At 45.8% G+C, this 14,946-nt stretch overlaps 1 protein-coding gene across 1 annotated transcript in view; it reads right to left on the bottom strand.

Annotated features, from left to right (window-relative positions):
• Positions 1-13,909, bottom strand: part of AGK (acylglycerol kinase) — a 95,480-nt gene extending 81,571 nt beyond the window's left edge. Inside the window, 1 exon segment of the mRNA XM_014559861.2 lies at positions 13,636-13,909. The gene's annotated coding sequence lies outside the window, so the exon portion shown is untranslated.
• Positions 13,910-14,946: the final 1,037 nt, after the last annotated feature.

The following is a 14,946-nucleotide window of genomic DNA, read 5'->3' as shown; positions in this document are numbered from 1 at the left end:
AAGAACCTTCTTGAATGGTCTGTAGTTGAATCTTACTCATCCTCCTGGAGAACCATCTGTCAAATGATCAGAAGTTCCTCTGTATTTATTTTCTAGGAGCTTTTTGTGGTTTCATTTGTATATTAGTCTCTTCAAATTTCCCTTTAATTATTTTTCTGTATCAAAATGTACCAAAATCTTTTCAACTTCAAGGTCTTCAATGAGGCTGGTCCATTCACTCATCACCTAACTCACTTCCAATCACCTTCCTCCTCTCAGCTGAATGGTCCCTTCAGCCCAGAGACCTTCCTGGACTCATTCACCTAATTTAGGTTCCTCCCGTTACACTCTCCCATAGCTCCCTTGCCTTCATGGAATTCATAATAATCTGTAATTGTATATTTCACAGTTGCATCTGTAATACAAATACCATTTTGTCATTGCATTAATGCCTGACCCCGCCCCTACCATGATGTTCTAAATTCTATGAGGGCGGTGACAATGTTATTCTTTTTCCTACAGAATACCCATACATATAGTGCCTGGCACAAAATAAATACTATTTTAGGGTTGCAGGAACCATGAACCTCCTCAACTTTCTGCCCTTCCATGTACAAAATTACACACCTATTGGCTCAAACGTAACACCACACACCGCCTTCCTCCACTGCAGGCCGTGGGGAGCAGTGTTCCTCCTCCCACTCAAAGCCCTTGTGTGGCGCCCCCTTCTTCCTCTCTTTGAGAAAACTGCCTCACCAGTCAACCCTCCTCCTCCAGTATTTTCTCTCTCCATCTCCACTGTCTTCCCCTCTTAGCATATAAATCTACTCGAAATTTATCCACATGAACATGGAAATAAACCAAAACCAACCCCTTTCTGATCTTGCATTCCCCACCATAATTTTTAAGTCAATTTTGACATACAATTCACTTATAATGAGATGCACCCATTTCAAGAGTACAGATTTGTGAATTTTGATAAATAGATACATTCATGTAATGGCCACAATGAAAATATACAGTATTTCCATCACAACCAAAGTGTTTTCTTGCCCTTCTCAGTCAATTTTCACATGCCCCCTGAATCCACCCCAGCCCCAGGCAACCACTGCTTTGCTTTCTGCCATTGTAAATCGTATTTGTCTCTGAGAGTTCCATATAAATGAAATCATACAGTTGGTAAGCCTCAGTCTCTGGCTTCCTTCTCTCAATACAGTGTCTTTAAGGTTCATCTATGTTGCTGGGTCTATCAGTAGTTTGTTCCCCTTATGGTGAGTAGCAGCCCACTGTCTGGATTTACTGCACTTAACTCATCCATTCACCTGCTGACGGACATTTAGGTTGTTTCAAATTGTTGGCTATTATGAATAAAGTTGCATTCAACATTTGTGTACAAGTCTTTGGGTGGACATATGTTTATGTTTTTATTTCTTTGGGGTAAATACCTAGAAACATAATGGCTGGATTGTATGGTAAGTGTCTGTTTAACTTTTTCAGAAACTACCAAACTATCTTCCAAAGTGCTTGTACCATTTCACACTTCCACGAGCAGTGGATGAGCGCCCCAGTGGCTGCACATCCTCACCAACACTTGGTATGTCAGTTTTTAAGTTGTCGACACCCTGATAGACCTTCTTGTCTATAGTATATCTTCTTTGGTGAAGCACCTGTTCCAATGCTTTGCTTATTTTAAAATATTGGGTGATTTGTCTTCTTATTGAATTTTAGGAGTTCTTTACATAGTTTAGATATAAAAATTTTTTTCAAGTATGCTTTGCAAATATTTCTCCCAGTCCTTTTCATAACTGTGTCTTTTGAAAAGCAAAAGCTTCAGATTCTGGTGAAGTACAATTTGTTAATTTTTTTTCTTTTATAATTCACATCTATGTGTCCTGCTTAAGACCATTTGTTTTGTTAAGTTTTGGTTTAACTCAAGATCATTAAGATTTTCTCCTATGTTTCCTTTTAGAAGTTTTTTCCATTTTTGTTTTGTGCCCAAGGACTATTTTGAAAGACTGAAACCTCATTCAGTTCAAAACTCTCTCTCAAGCCCAGGTCTCTTCAGTAAGACTCTCCAGCACATTATCTTCCAGACTAGCCTTTCTCATGGTGTGTTTTATAGAGCACTGTGTCAGCAGAAAGTTCATAGTTATACACATATACCACCAAGCAATGACAACAACAAAACAGTAATTCCATGAGCCTGGGGATCACTAAGCTAAACATGTGTATTTATATTAAATTCAGTAGAACCTTTGAAATACAATTGAGCATACAAATTTTCAAATAGATGGCATTGTATACAGTGTTTTATGTTAAGTTGTGAATAAAACAGACTTCTCAACCTCGAGTTTGGTGGAGTCAAGTCTCATGGCAGCTATACTTCTAGACTTTGAGACGGGAAACCCAGCTCTTCTGTTTAGTTGTGTCATTGCAGGTGGTTATTTTAAATCGATGAATGACAGAAGGAAAACGCAGATTTTAAAAATCCCTTGTGAACTGCATTAATTAGATTAAAAGTATTACATATAGAGACGGACTTAAAATTTTGTAACAGACAAAGGAGATAAGAGCTGACATTACATTAAGATATTTAATGTATGTAACAAATGTGATAAACTGCCATCTGCATTACTAAAATTCTCATCAATTCCAGTTCCTGCTTGAGTTACAGAGTGACTAAGCCTTTAAGAGAACAGTTTGTGAGAACAGAAAAGAATAAAGCAGACTGGCCCAATGGTAGGAGAATACAATGCAACTGTAGCAAAACGTGGCAAATGTCGAAGAAAAGGTGACGCAGCACAGCAAAAGGAAAGGAACACGCTACCCAATCAGGGCCCTCGCTTCCTTTACCAGGCATTTGACATTGGGCTTTTAATGGGGCCCTGCTTGCTTTAATTGTGAACTGGAAATGACCCTTCCTCTGTCTGGAGGTAGGGGCTGGATCAGATTCTCTTTTCCACTTCTCAGTTCTGCATTTCTTTGCACAGTTTAACTTTTCATCTTGGCCTCATCGTCCAAAATTGCTCACTATCCCAAGCCACAGAGCGGTAAGTGCAAATACAAAATCCCGCTACTAATTGTGTATGTAATTGCTGAGATTAAGATCTGTGACTTAAAAATTCTCTGACGTTAATTCTAAAGCTCTCAATTTATTCATTATTTTCACCTAGTCTCTTATCTTGAACCTTGGGAGGAAGGCTCTAATCCTTCCAGCTTTAAACCAGGGCATGAGGACCCCCTTGAGCGGTTGCTTTGGTAGCGCAACCAGCCTGAAGAGTTCACCACTAGGTGGCGCTGAAGATCCGGCTGTAGAAGGAGACCTGGGCTAACGGGGCACACAAGCTACTATTTCCCATTGGGTCTATTGCTGGCACCAGGCTGCTACTTCCTTCACTGTCAGAGACCTCCGGGATGTCTTGGCTCGAATCTGATGCAAACATTCCCTCTGCAGTGCTCAGCAGTTTGCAAAGGGGATCGTGGGCTTGGCAGTAGTATCTCCAGGGTCTTACCACCAGATCACGAATGACTGGATCTTTCTGCCTCCTTCCTGGACCTTCCCTTAGTCCCCAAATCTGGGGCCTAGCCTGTTTCCTCAGCCATTCATTCGAACATTTATTGCATGCTCTTATGTGTCCTGCCTACAGCGAGGAGTAATGTGGTTTGAGATGTAAGTCATTAGCGTTTTTTTCTTAGTCTGCCGTCAGCACCAAGTCCAGGTACTGTGCATAAGGCCCTGTACTTAGGGGACCAAGTTGCTGGCAGCTGAGCTGTGTTTCCAGGAAGGAGAAGGGAAACATTGTGGTCCTTATATTTACAACCATCCCATAATGCCTCCCTCCTCCTACACACACCATCTGCACCAAGGCAACAAGACAGGAAATGCATGTTCTCTGCCCACTGCATGCCCATATTGAGCTGCCCTTTGTGTCTTTTTTTTTTTTTCCTCTTTAATGGAGCTCTGGATATGTAATTAACTCTTAACACAATGCAGTCTTCAGTCTTTCATTTTAAATAAAATGTCTGCTGTGAATACATTTATACTGGAATATTACTCAACACTAAAAAAGAGCTTTCAAGGAAGGTAAAGACATGGAGCCACTTTAAATACATATTACTAAGTGAAAGAAGCCAATTTGGAAGCCACACACTGTATGAGTACAACTCTATGATATCTGGAAAGGCACAGCTATGGAGACAGTGAAAAGATCAGCGGTTGCCGGAGTTGTGGGGAGACAGGGGAGGAACAGGTGGAGCACAGGGGATTTGTAAGGCAGTGAAACCATTTGATGCTGTAGCAGTGGATATATGTCATTAAACATTTGTCAAAGCCCATAGAATGTGCAACACAAGAAATGAATCCTTTTATAAACTATGGACATCAGTTCATAATAATGTTCCAATATTGCCTCATCAATTGTAACAAATGATGCAAGAATTTAATAATAGAGGAAACTGCAGAGGAGGGAGAGGGGGTATATGGGAACTCCGTACTTAATGCTCAATCTCTGTAAGCCTAAAACTGCTCGGAAAATAAAATCTATTAATGTTTTTAAAAAATCTGTTGGGAAATACCTCATATTTATACAGTGCTTTACAGTTTCCAAATCAACCCATTTGATTCTCATAAGAGCACCATAAGATGAAAAAGAGTGGTATCGTCCTGAGCTGACAGATTTGGGCATTGAAGTCAAAGAAATCAAGCAACTTCTCAAGTTCATGTAGCTAATACAGTGCAGAAAAAGGACGGGAAGCCAAATCTTATTCCAGACCCAGAGCTCTTTTCTCTATTTCAGACACTTGCAAACAGGGAAGTTGGTAACAAGCCCTCCACATTCTCTGGTGATTATTCTTTTTCCTCCCAAGGTTCTGAGTGAGCCCAATTTGGTAGAGATATACACCACAAATTATAACACAAGACTTCACTCTATGGCTGTTAGACATGATTTCATACACAGATTTCACGCATAAACGAGCATCTTAAATGCACCTTCTTCTCTCAACTCTACCACCAATTCTTTCCTCCGGAGTCTTGGAATCTTTGCTTCCTCTCCACTTCTAGGATAAATCATTAGAGCAAGAATGAGAGTAGAGACCAGCTGGAAGAGGCTGGGGACATTTCTATAAAATAAAAAACTTGAGGATGCCGGACTGTTCTCCGTAAGCACCCGCAGCGGCTTGTGATGGGGGCTGAGCCTTCTAAGAGGTATGGTTCTGAGCAAATCAGCATCAGCTGTCAGACGGCTCAGAGCACGTCTTCAACAGCGACCCCTTGTGGTAATGAGAGTCAACCGCAGAAGAAGTCAGGGGAGAACTTGTCTCTCCTCTTGGGTACTGAGACCTACTGGATCCTCTTCAGACTGTATAAACCTCCCGTATCCCTGGACGTGGTAGGGGGAGGGGAGTGAAAGTTCCCAAGAGAGTCACCTGCTTTCAGATAAGTAGTCATTTAGACCGACAAGCAGTTAATTAGAAGAACAAGAGAGAGGTGACCATTTTCACCCCCCGAGGTTGTGAAACAGCTCACAACAATTGCACTATTGGGTGTAATCTGGAAAGATGCCTTTGCAAAAAGACTCAGGTAGACTGGGGATGTCCTTAAAATGACCAGGGCAAAGAGGGTAAGATAGAAGCATGGTGTTTGTGACTCTCGCGGGGCGGCCGTCTCTATTGCACTAAGTGCTATGCAGCCTCAGGAATGTGAGTGAAACCTGAATAAATGTTGGTGTGGCCAGAAAGGGGAAAGCCAACCTGGAAAGTTAACAGATCTTTGGTGAAAGTTCTCTGGAAATTTGAATTTTCCCTTTAAGAAGTGAAAACTGTGGTTTAGCAACTTACAGTGAAAGTAACTTAGTTCCACATTTGTTACCCACTGATGGTGGTGGGGGGCCAGTGGTGAACAAGAGAGGGGCAGCCCTTGTCTTTATGGGTCTCACCTTCCGAAGGGAAAGGCAGGCATGTTAACGGGAGCACAGACGCAGTGGAAAAGACAGGCACCGTGAGGTTAATGTCTTCACATGCGTCCAGCCCTCCTGACCGCTGACGTTGCTGTTCCTCAGATTTGTCCCAGGACCCTTGCTATGGGCTGAGTTGTGTCCTCTAAAAGATGTGTTGTCCTAACCCCCAGAATCTCAGAATGAAAGCTTGTTTGGAAACAGGGGTTTTGTAGATCTAACTGGTTAAGATAAGGTCATACTGGAATAGGAATGGCCCAGATAAGTAGTCATTTAGACCCACGAGCAGTTAATTAGAAGAACAAGAGAGAGGTGACCATTTTTCCACCACAAGGTTGTGGAACAGCTAATATGACCAGTGTCCTAGGAAGAGCAAAGGAAGATGCACAGGAAATGGAGCGCCCCCAGGAAGATACAGTCACACGAGCGGAGGATGCCTTGTGACGACAGAGGCAGACATCGGACGGATGCATCCACAAGCCAAGGAATGCCAAGGATGGCTGGCAAACCAGAAGCTGGAAGAGGCAGAGAAGGGTTGTGCCCTGCAGGTTCCAATGGGCCTGATGGGCCTGATGTTGAAACCCTAACCCCTAAAGTGACTGAATTTGGAGACGGGGTCTTGTTGGGGCTCAGGCTGCTGTAGGAAAATGCCATAGACTGCGTGGTTTATATATCATCAGAAATTCATTTCTCGCAGTTCTGGAGGCTGGGAGTCTGAGATCAGGGTGCCACTGTGGTTGCGTTCTGGCGAGCGCCCTCTTCTGAGTTGCATACTGATGACCTCTCCTTGTATCTTCACATGGCAAAAAGAGAACTTGCCAGCTCTCCCTTCTCTTCTTACGAGGGTATTAATACCATCATGAAAGCTCTATTGTTATGACCTAATGGCCTCACAAAGGCCCCACCTCCAAACACCATCACAGTGGGAATTAGATTTCAACACACAAATCTTGGGGGAACACACACATTCAGCCCATAACAGGTCTTTAAAGAGGTAATTAAGGCTAAATGAGGCCATAAGGATAGGCCTCTAATCCAATATGACTGGTGTCCTTATCAGAAGAAGAGATCATCACAGAGACACATCTGCACCCAGAGGAAAGGCCTTGTGAGGACATAGCAAGAAGGTGACCATCTGCAAGCCAAGAAGCAAGGACTTAGGAGAAACCAAACCAGCCAGCATCTTAATTTCTGATTTCCAGCCTTCAGAACTGTGAGAAGGTGGGTGTCTGTGATTTAAGCCACCCAGTCTGTGGAACTTTGTTTATGACAGCCCTAGCAAACGAATATAGATACACACTAGGCACTCAGTAAAGTTGAAGGGATAAATGAATTACGTGACTCAAATTTCACAATTGTGTTAAGTACAAGGAAGGACAAATAAAGGTCACTAGGAACAAACAGGAACATCCCTCACCTAGGCTGGGATTTTCTGGAGGGCTGGTCTGAGGAAGTGGTGCTGAGGTGGGAACCTGAGGGACTGACTGGTGGCCATTCCCCAGGCAGAAGCAAATAGTGTGTGCAAAGGCCCGGAGGTTGACAGGAGCATGATGGGCTTTAGGATCTGAAAGGTGGAGCTCAGAGAACAAGGAGAGAGGTTCTGCAAGAGCCTGGTGGGGCAGGCCAGAGTCAAAGCAGGCAGGGCCTTTCAGGACACGTTGGTCGAGGAGTCTGGAGTAAGGGCAATCGATTTTAAGGGCAGGGATGATGGGATCAGATTTGTGTAACAACAAGATTAGTCTGGCTGCTCTGTAGAGACTTTGTAAGATGGGGTGGGGGTCAGGTGGGGTGAGGGTAGATGCAGGGAGACCAGGAGCCCACAGGAGGCAAAGCAGGAAACTGTACCTTGAACTAGGGTGATGGAAGCCACGATGAGCAGGCAATTCTAAAAGATATTTAAAAGATGTGCAAAAAAGAAAAAGACCAGGTCCTTGATCTCAAAACTCTGACTTTTTCTGAGGATGGAAAGCCATGCAGAAAGTAGGAATGATAGTAGCTGAAGGAAGGTGAAGGAATAAATCGGAAGAGGAAGAACTAGAACCTGGTCTAATGAAACCTGAAAGTATTAAAAAGGGAATTCTGAGAGGAGACAGCATAAGATGCAGAAAATCAGGATCGTCCTGTCTAGCACTGTGGGTCTCATTATCTTGCAAATCCCTTTGTAACACTGGGACCCCAACTCCTATCAGTTCATCACCAGAAATGATCATATTGGGCATTAATAGTTTTGGCTTTTAGCCCATCTTCCTGCAGTTTCAGATCTGATTTTTTTGCTATTCCACAGATTGCACTCTTGGTTGCCTTTTAATTACTGAATCGCTGTTCTTTATCTGCAGCCTCTGACTAGCAACCTTATTAGAACAATTGCCCAAGACTCAGAACTGAACCACGCACAATACAAATCTGCAATAATGAAAATGCTTAAATTAAATAAAAATCTCCTAACAAGTAGCAGAGCATGCTGGAATGGATTGTATGAGTCACCGACTGGATGAGTGATTTAGTGGGGAAGTTATATCAGCTGAAGAAAATCATATCTTAACATTCAATACCCAGGCATGTCTTAATACACTCATCACGGAGCCTCTGAATGAAATAGCCCCACACAGAGATTATTAATCTATAAATAATATCCTAAAAGTCCGTTGGTTTTTTTGACTACTGTTTTTAAAAATACTTACTAGTGTTGCAAATTTAGAAATCCCTCTTCTCTTTCCATAAAGCCTGGCTTTCAAGGCCAAGCTCATGACCAAGAGGTCAAGGTAGTGAGATTTGATACCCAAAGGTAATCAGTCACCTCTTAGCTCTACTCACGTTCTCCCTCCCTCTGTAAACTCTGTGCCTCAGACTTGGAGGGGGATTGTTGAAATTAATATGATTTTAAAGGAGAAATGAAAACAAGTCATCTTTAATATTTTCAAAACAGGATTCTGTTCTCAACCCAATCATCTACATGCAGATAATAGCTCTCCCTTCCCCTTTCCCTCCCTACACATCTAAAAATGAGGAGGCTCAAGAGATGAATTGTGAACGGAAAACTTTATGGGTCACGGGCGAGGTGAGTGGGACAGAGACAGTGAGGGCTGAGAGGGAAGAGAGTTGATGGGGTGAGAGATGAGAGGCAGCAGATGGAGAATCGGAGCTGGGAAGGCTGGGCAGTCCTGGGCCTTCCTCCTTCATCTTCTCCAGGCTGGGGAGGGTTTGGGCACGGGGAAGGTGGGTATATTCCAGGCCCTGGAGTCAAGCTTGGAGGCCTGGAGAGCTTCATTCTGTGACCAGTCAGGGAAGCTGCAGGAGTTGCTCCTGAGCCGGGGAAAGATTTAGCACATTGATTTCCAGCCCCTTTTTTTCTAGGCACTATGGTTTGTGATTGAGTGGGGAGGTTGGGGAGGACAGTCAAGGCTTTTAAAGGTGCCAATACTCCAGCAAGAAATAAGGGATAGCAGCGGCTAAAAGAGCCTAGATTCTCTGTTCTACCCTCCTGTGCCTCATTTTTATTTTCCCCTTTCTGCTTTCTGGGATGACCCTGCCTGTCAGCGAGGTGATAACGGCTTCAAGCAGGAGACAGGAAGCCTGGGTCCTGAGCTTGGCCGATGAGCCGACCTTGAGCTCATGGCCACCCGGCTCCCTGGTCCCGTCTCCCTTCCTGCACGGGCTCTTCCATTCCCACATCCTTCAGGTATTAATGGAGTGCGTGTTGTGCGTCATGTACTGTGCATGCAGTCATGACAAAACAGACATGGTCCTGCCCTCAGGGAGCTTACACTCTAGGAAGGGAGATAACATTAAGGAGATGGCAAGAAATAAATCTGTGTCTGTGGGTAATGATATTAGGCACCAAGGCAAAGAACAGCAAACTATGGAAGAGAATCTCCACTCAGAGCTTCCTACGTTAGATGGTGGTCAGGGAAGTTTCCTCTGAGAGGTGACATTTAAGTGGGGACCAGAAGGATGACATAAAAGGGAGGTGAAACCCAGATCACACCATGAGGATGGTGTCCCAGGAAAACCAAGAGATGATGAGGAAGTGAGTTCTGGCTGACCCCTCAAACCTGGAGAGGACAAATTTGGGAACTACATTCCATGTTTTTTTCTTACACCTATTTGCGAGCACCAGCCGGTAGGGTCGCACCTATCCAAGGAAATGCAGAGTCTGAATGTTTCCTGCCCCTGACAGAGGCATGTTAAGCTGCACAGCAGTACAAGTCTGCTGTTTTCGGGGGGTGGGGGGGTGGGGGGGTGGATTTTCTAAATTAAAAGAATTTGTGAACGATGGCTGTAATTAGGATCTGAAATACTTCAGATAACAAAAGTCAGGGAGCAGCGATACATGTGAAATTAACTCTCTTCATTTGGTTTGGGGAAAGCCTCAAATTCTTTCACAGAAAATTGGAAACTGAATATGCCCCAAGATCTGTCTTATACGATGACAACAGTCCCATCTGGGTGACTCTGAGCAATTGCCAATAAAGAGCATTAAAGCCAAGTCGTATGTCGGGACTACGGTTAAAAATATCCTTTCCTTTCCTTTCTCCCTGTAATTTATCTCTGTATCTACTTATTAGGCAAACATTTCCTAAACACCTCCCGTTTGCCAGGCACCACTGTTGACACCAGCTGGGGATACAGCCATGACAGACCAGAACAGACTAAGTCCCTCTTCTCAAGAAGCTTATCTTTCGCTGGGGGTAGATGGTCAATAAATAAACAAGTTAACATGCAATGAATCTGTTAGCCATTGATATAATAATAAAAAAAAAAAGCAGCAGAGAAAAGGGATAGAGGATTCACGGGGGTCAGGATGCCAACTTTTGTACATAAGTCAGAGAAAACAATATTTGAGCAGAGACCTGAAGGACGCAAGGGAAAGCGTATTCTAGGCAGAAGGAACAGAAGATGCAAAGGCTCTGAGGTAGTGGGGTGTCTGAAATGTTCTAGAAACAGGAAGCCAGTGTGGTTGGGATGGAGTGAGAGGTATCTTAGTCTGCATACCCCCTGAGACAAGGGTTTGGGTGCAAGTGGTTTCTTCTGGAGGTGATCTTAGGAAGCACCAAGAGAGAACAGGGAAGAGACAGCGGGAAGGAAGGAAAACTAACAATTGGGACGTTAACGAGCGGGCGGCCACTGTGGGCAATGGAGGCTTGATCCTGCTGGTGATGTCTGAAAGAATATTTGGAACATGCCTCAGAGCTGCCCACGGACCCGTCAGGAAGCTGGGTATTTCTCCAAATCCTGCCTCATTGCTGAAGGTGGCTCTGAAAGCTGCCCCTGAGGCCATATTCTCCTCCAGGCATATGCAAAAAGGCCTTTGGAGCAGAGGGCATTGTCTGTAGGTGACCTCCGGGGCAAGCCAGGGGGTGTGGGCAGGGCACTGACCAAGAGTAGGGAAGGAGAGGGGATGAAATGAGAGAGGAGGTGGGGCCCCAAGCAGTTTTATTTTCAGCATGATGGCGAGCATTTGGAGAGTTTAAACAACATGATCTGATCTCCACTTTTAAATAAAAATATTAGGACTGCTGTGGGGAGAAGGGATAGCACGGGAGCAAGGATGGAAGCAGGGAGATCGGTTAGGAAGCCTTTGCAATAATGTGGGCAAGAGATGATGGCAGCTTGGCCCAGGGTGGCAGCAGCCGCATGGTAAGAGGTAGCTGATTTCTTGATCTGTCCTGAAGGAAGAGCGTACAGCATTGGCCAATGGACAGGAGGTGGGCAAGAGAGGAGTTAAGACTAACTCTGTGGTCTCTGGCCTGAGAAAATGGGAGACTAGAAGAGACATTTCCCCGAGATAGGGTGGGTTAGGGAGGAGCAGTTTGGGACCTGCTCTATTTGGAAGACCTCCAGGGGAAGACATCCAAGTGGAGATGCGGATTAGGCAGCAGGGTATGTACACTAGGAACCTAAATCTTGCCTACCTGATCCACAGTCCTGGCCAGTTCCCTCCTGGCCAGCCCACAGTCTTCTCTGCCTTGGCAGGACCCTGCAGGATGGCTTTACATCTAAGCACTTCCATCCTCACCCCACACTTCCGAGTGGCTTCAATGTCTTTTTGGTTCTCATGCTACTTCCCTCCCTACACCCAAATCAAAAGATGAACAGGTGATACGGAAGTGTCCTATGCTTGGAGAATGACCTTTTTCATGCCTCCCCCACCTTATCTCCATCAATTCCTTTCCAGCACCTCCTAAGCAAAGGCAGAAAATCTTAAGTTGCAACGCAGATCTAAATAAACTGTCTCTGAAGACTTTGCTCCAAAAGATCACCACGCAAGCTTATGAGGACAAGGTTCCTCATGTGCCCTGGTAGGAGGAAGGGAGTATTTGCAATAGCGGGAACAAGTTGTTTTTCACCAAGAAAGATATACTGATGCTACCTTACAAAGTAAATAATCTCTAAAGCTCGGTGTCTGAACACATGGAAAGTTCATTTCCTGCCCACATCACAGTCCTGTGTGAGTCAAGCATCTATCCTGGTGTTACTCTTTCAGGTGGTGACTCAGGATCCCAGATCCTTCCATAGTGTGTCTCCTCCAAGGCAGAGTCCTTGACTTCCAGCACTGGAAGCTCTATCACATGCTTCCACCTAAGAGCAAGTGAGGCTGGGTAATCTCGTCTCCTTACATACCCAGGAAGAAGAAACAGGATTGGCGAGCATCTATCCTGTCTCTGACGCAAAAGGTTGTTGTCTTAGTGACGAATACATTGGTACTTTGGTTTTGTTCTTATTCTCTTATGAATGTAATTGTGTGACTCTACTTTGCAATGCATGCTTGATCCCAATGAACCAAAAAGATCAGGTTTCTGAATCGGCAAAGCTGAGAACCAAACCATGCTGACCCAAACTGCAGTCAACCGTGAAGTTCCCCCAACCACTTCTCATCTGGAACACTACCCACCTTACTCATCAGAAAGGACCAAGTCTGTCACATGTGCTCTATTTAGTATGTCAATGAAGTGTGTCCTAAATTTACTTATTTCTAGGAGCTCTTCCTAATTCCCCAGTGGCCAGGCACTCCTGCTGTCACATGCTACCCAAGGCTAGGGAGGTAGCTGAGGAAAGTAATTCCAAAAGGAAAAAGGCAGAGAAAGGGAGGGGAAAGGGCTCTGTAAGGGATGGGGAACGGTAAACAGTGGAGATAAAAACCAGTACAGGAGAGGGAGGAAGGGAAGCCAAAGCTGAAAGTCAGCACAGGAGAAAGGGGTGGAGGATGTGGGGGTGCCAACTACCAAGAGGGCTCCAACTCCAGAGAGGTAAGAGGTGGGGAGCCGGAAGAGAGGGAAATGCAGGCAGAAAGAGGGAAGAGCGCCTTTAAGAGACCGGGAGGCTGCAGCCTGGGAACCGAGCGGAGCTGTTACCATGGTAGCGGCGCAGCTCATTGGGCGTCTCGGAGCCCCAGCAACCCCATTGGGAGCAGAACCTGCTCGCACCTCCCACCTGGAAGCGGGAAGCAGGGGGAGGTGAAGGTGAAGGGCCAGGGAGGGATGGAACTGAGGGAGGGCAGAGACACAAGAGAGGGAGGGGGAAAGCTGCCACTCAGGAAGGAACAAGTAACCCCCTTGGGCTCCGCAGCTAGAAGTTGACCTCCTGAAGACACTCAAAGCTCCCACTTCTCAGTCTCAGTTTGGAATAGACACACTCGCCCACCAAGGGACAACAGAGGGGAGGCTGGCTCCACCCGTCCGAGCAGCCCGCGCCTGAGCCTTACCTGGCCGCACCTGGGCGCACTGGGCCGCTTCTCGCTAGGAGTGCAGGCTGCCTCCTGGACTTTGTACTGCTCTTAGGGAGAATCCCAAGTTTGGGGCTTGAAGCCAAGGACTGCGAGGTGGGGCGAGAGCGAGGGGGGCTGCCGGCCCGAGGAGCAGCAGCAGCAGCCACAGAATCAGCCATAAAGGAGCAAACTGGCCCCTTTCAGGGTTTCTTCTCTGAATGTTGGCCTCCGTCTTCTGCTTAGCCACATTTTTCCTCACTGCTGGCTGTTAGCGGACAGAGCATGCGCAGGAGAGGGAGCCAGTTCGGGGCGGGGAGCGGGGGGAGGTGGAAATCAACTACAGGCCCAGGTGGGCAGGGCAGCGCCCCTCAGGGCAATTTCCCACAGCTGGGCAACCTACGGCCGCCCTCACGGGCCAGCTCGCTCTTCCACTCCATCAGCTCTGCTTCCATTTTGTTTTTGTTTTTCTCTCTTCCTTTTGTTTTCTGTTTTGCGTTTCCTCTATCTTGCTTTTCTTCCTTCTGGGCCACACCTGAGACTTCCTGTGGGTGTTACTGAGTCTACAGCGCACTTACTAAGAGGGTATTCCCAAGGTCACCCCAAAGGAAGGAAGGCTTCTTCAAGCATTTGGGGAAATTTCTTCTATTTCCACCAAGCCTCCTCACTGCCAAACTCCACCCAAGCCTGTCAAAATGTACGATTTACTTTACGTCTGTTTAAGTAACAGAAAGGAACAGCGGATATAGATGGTTTAAAGAAATAAAGTTGAGCCTATGAGCCACATAGGAAAGCCACGTCACCGCTTCAGTTACATCCGAACAGTGGTGGTAACCATGCAATCGTGCATCACTCTGTCTCCGCCTGGGTTAGTGCCACTTCCAGGGACCTCAGTTATCACCCCGATTTTGAGTCCTTTCAGCTAGGTTTGGGGGAAGGTGATGACTGGCTCCTCTTTCCCCCACCTGCCTCTCCACAGCTTCAAAACTAAGCCTTGTCGGTTCTCTGAGCTGCCCAGGACTACCAAGCACTTTCTGTGTTCCCTTCTTACAATCTGTTCTTCTTTTCAGTTCTTGCTGTGTTTCCTCCTGTCCTGGCTCCTAGGGTCCCCTGGCCCTCCCTTCACTCCAGTTCAGCTATGTTAATGACTCTTTAGCCTGCTTTCTGGAACAACTACATGAGAAAGTTCCCTTAGCTTGCCGCGGCAGCAGCCCTGGCCTTGGCAACCCTGGCCTACTCTGAATGTTCCACTTGACCTTGACCAGTACTGATCAGCAGGCTCTAGAGCTGGCAAGTCCCAGCTGGGTTCTA

The sequence above is a fragment of the Camelus ferus genome, chromosome 7 (assembly GCF_009834535.1).
Source record: "Camelus ferus isolate YT-003-E chromosome 7, BCGSAC_Cfer_1.0, whole genome shotgun sequence".
NCBI lineage: Eukaryota > Metazoa > Chordata > Mammalia > Artiodactyla > Camelidae > Camelus > Camelus ferus.
Note: the sequence above shows the minus strand (reverse complement) of the source record. Positions and strands in the feature narration are given on the sequence as shown.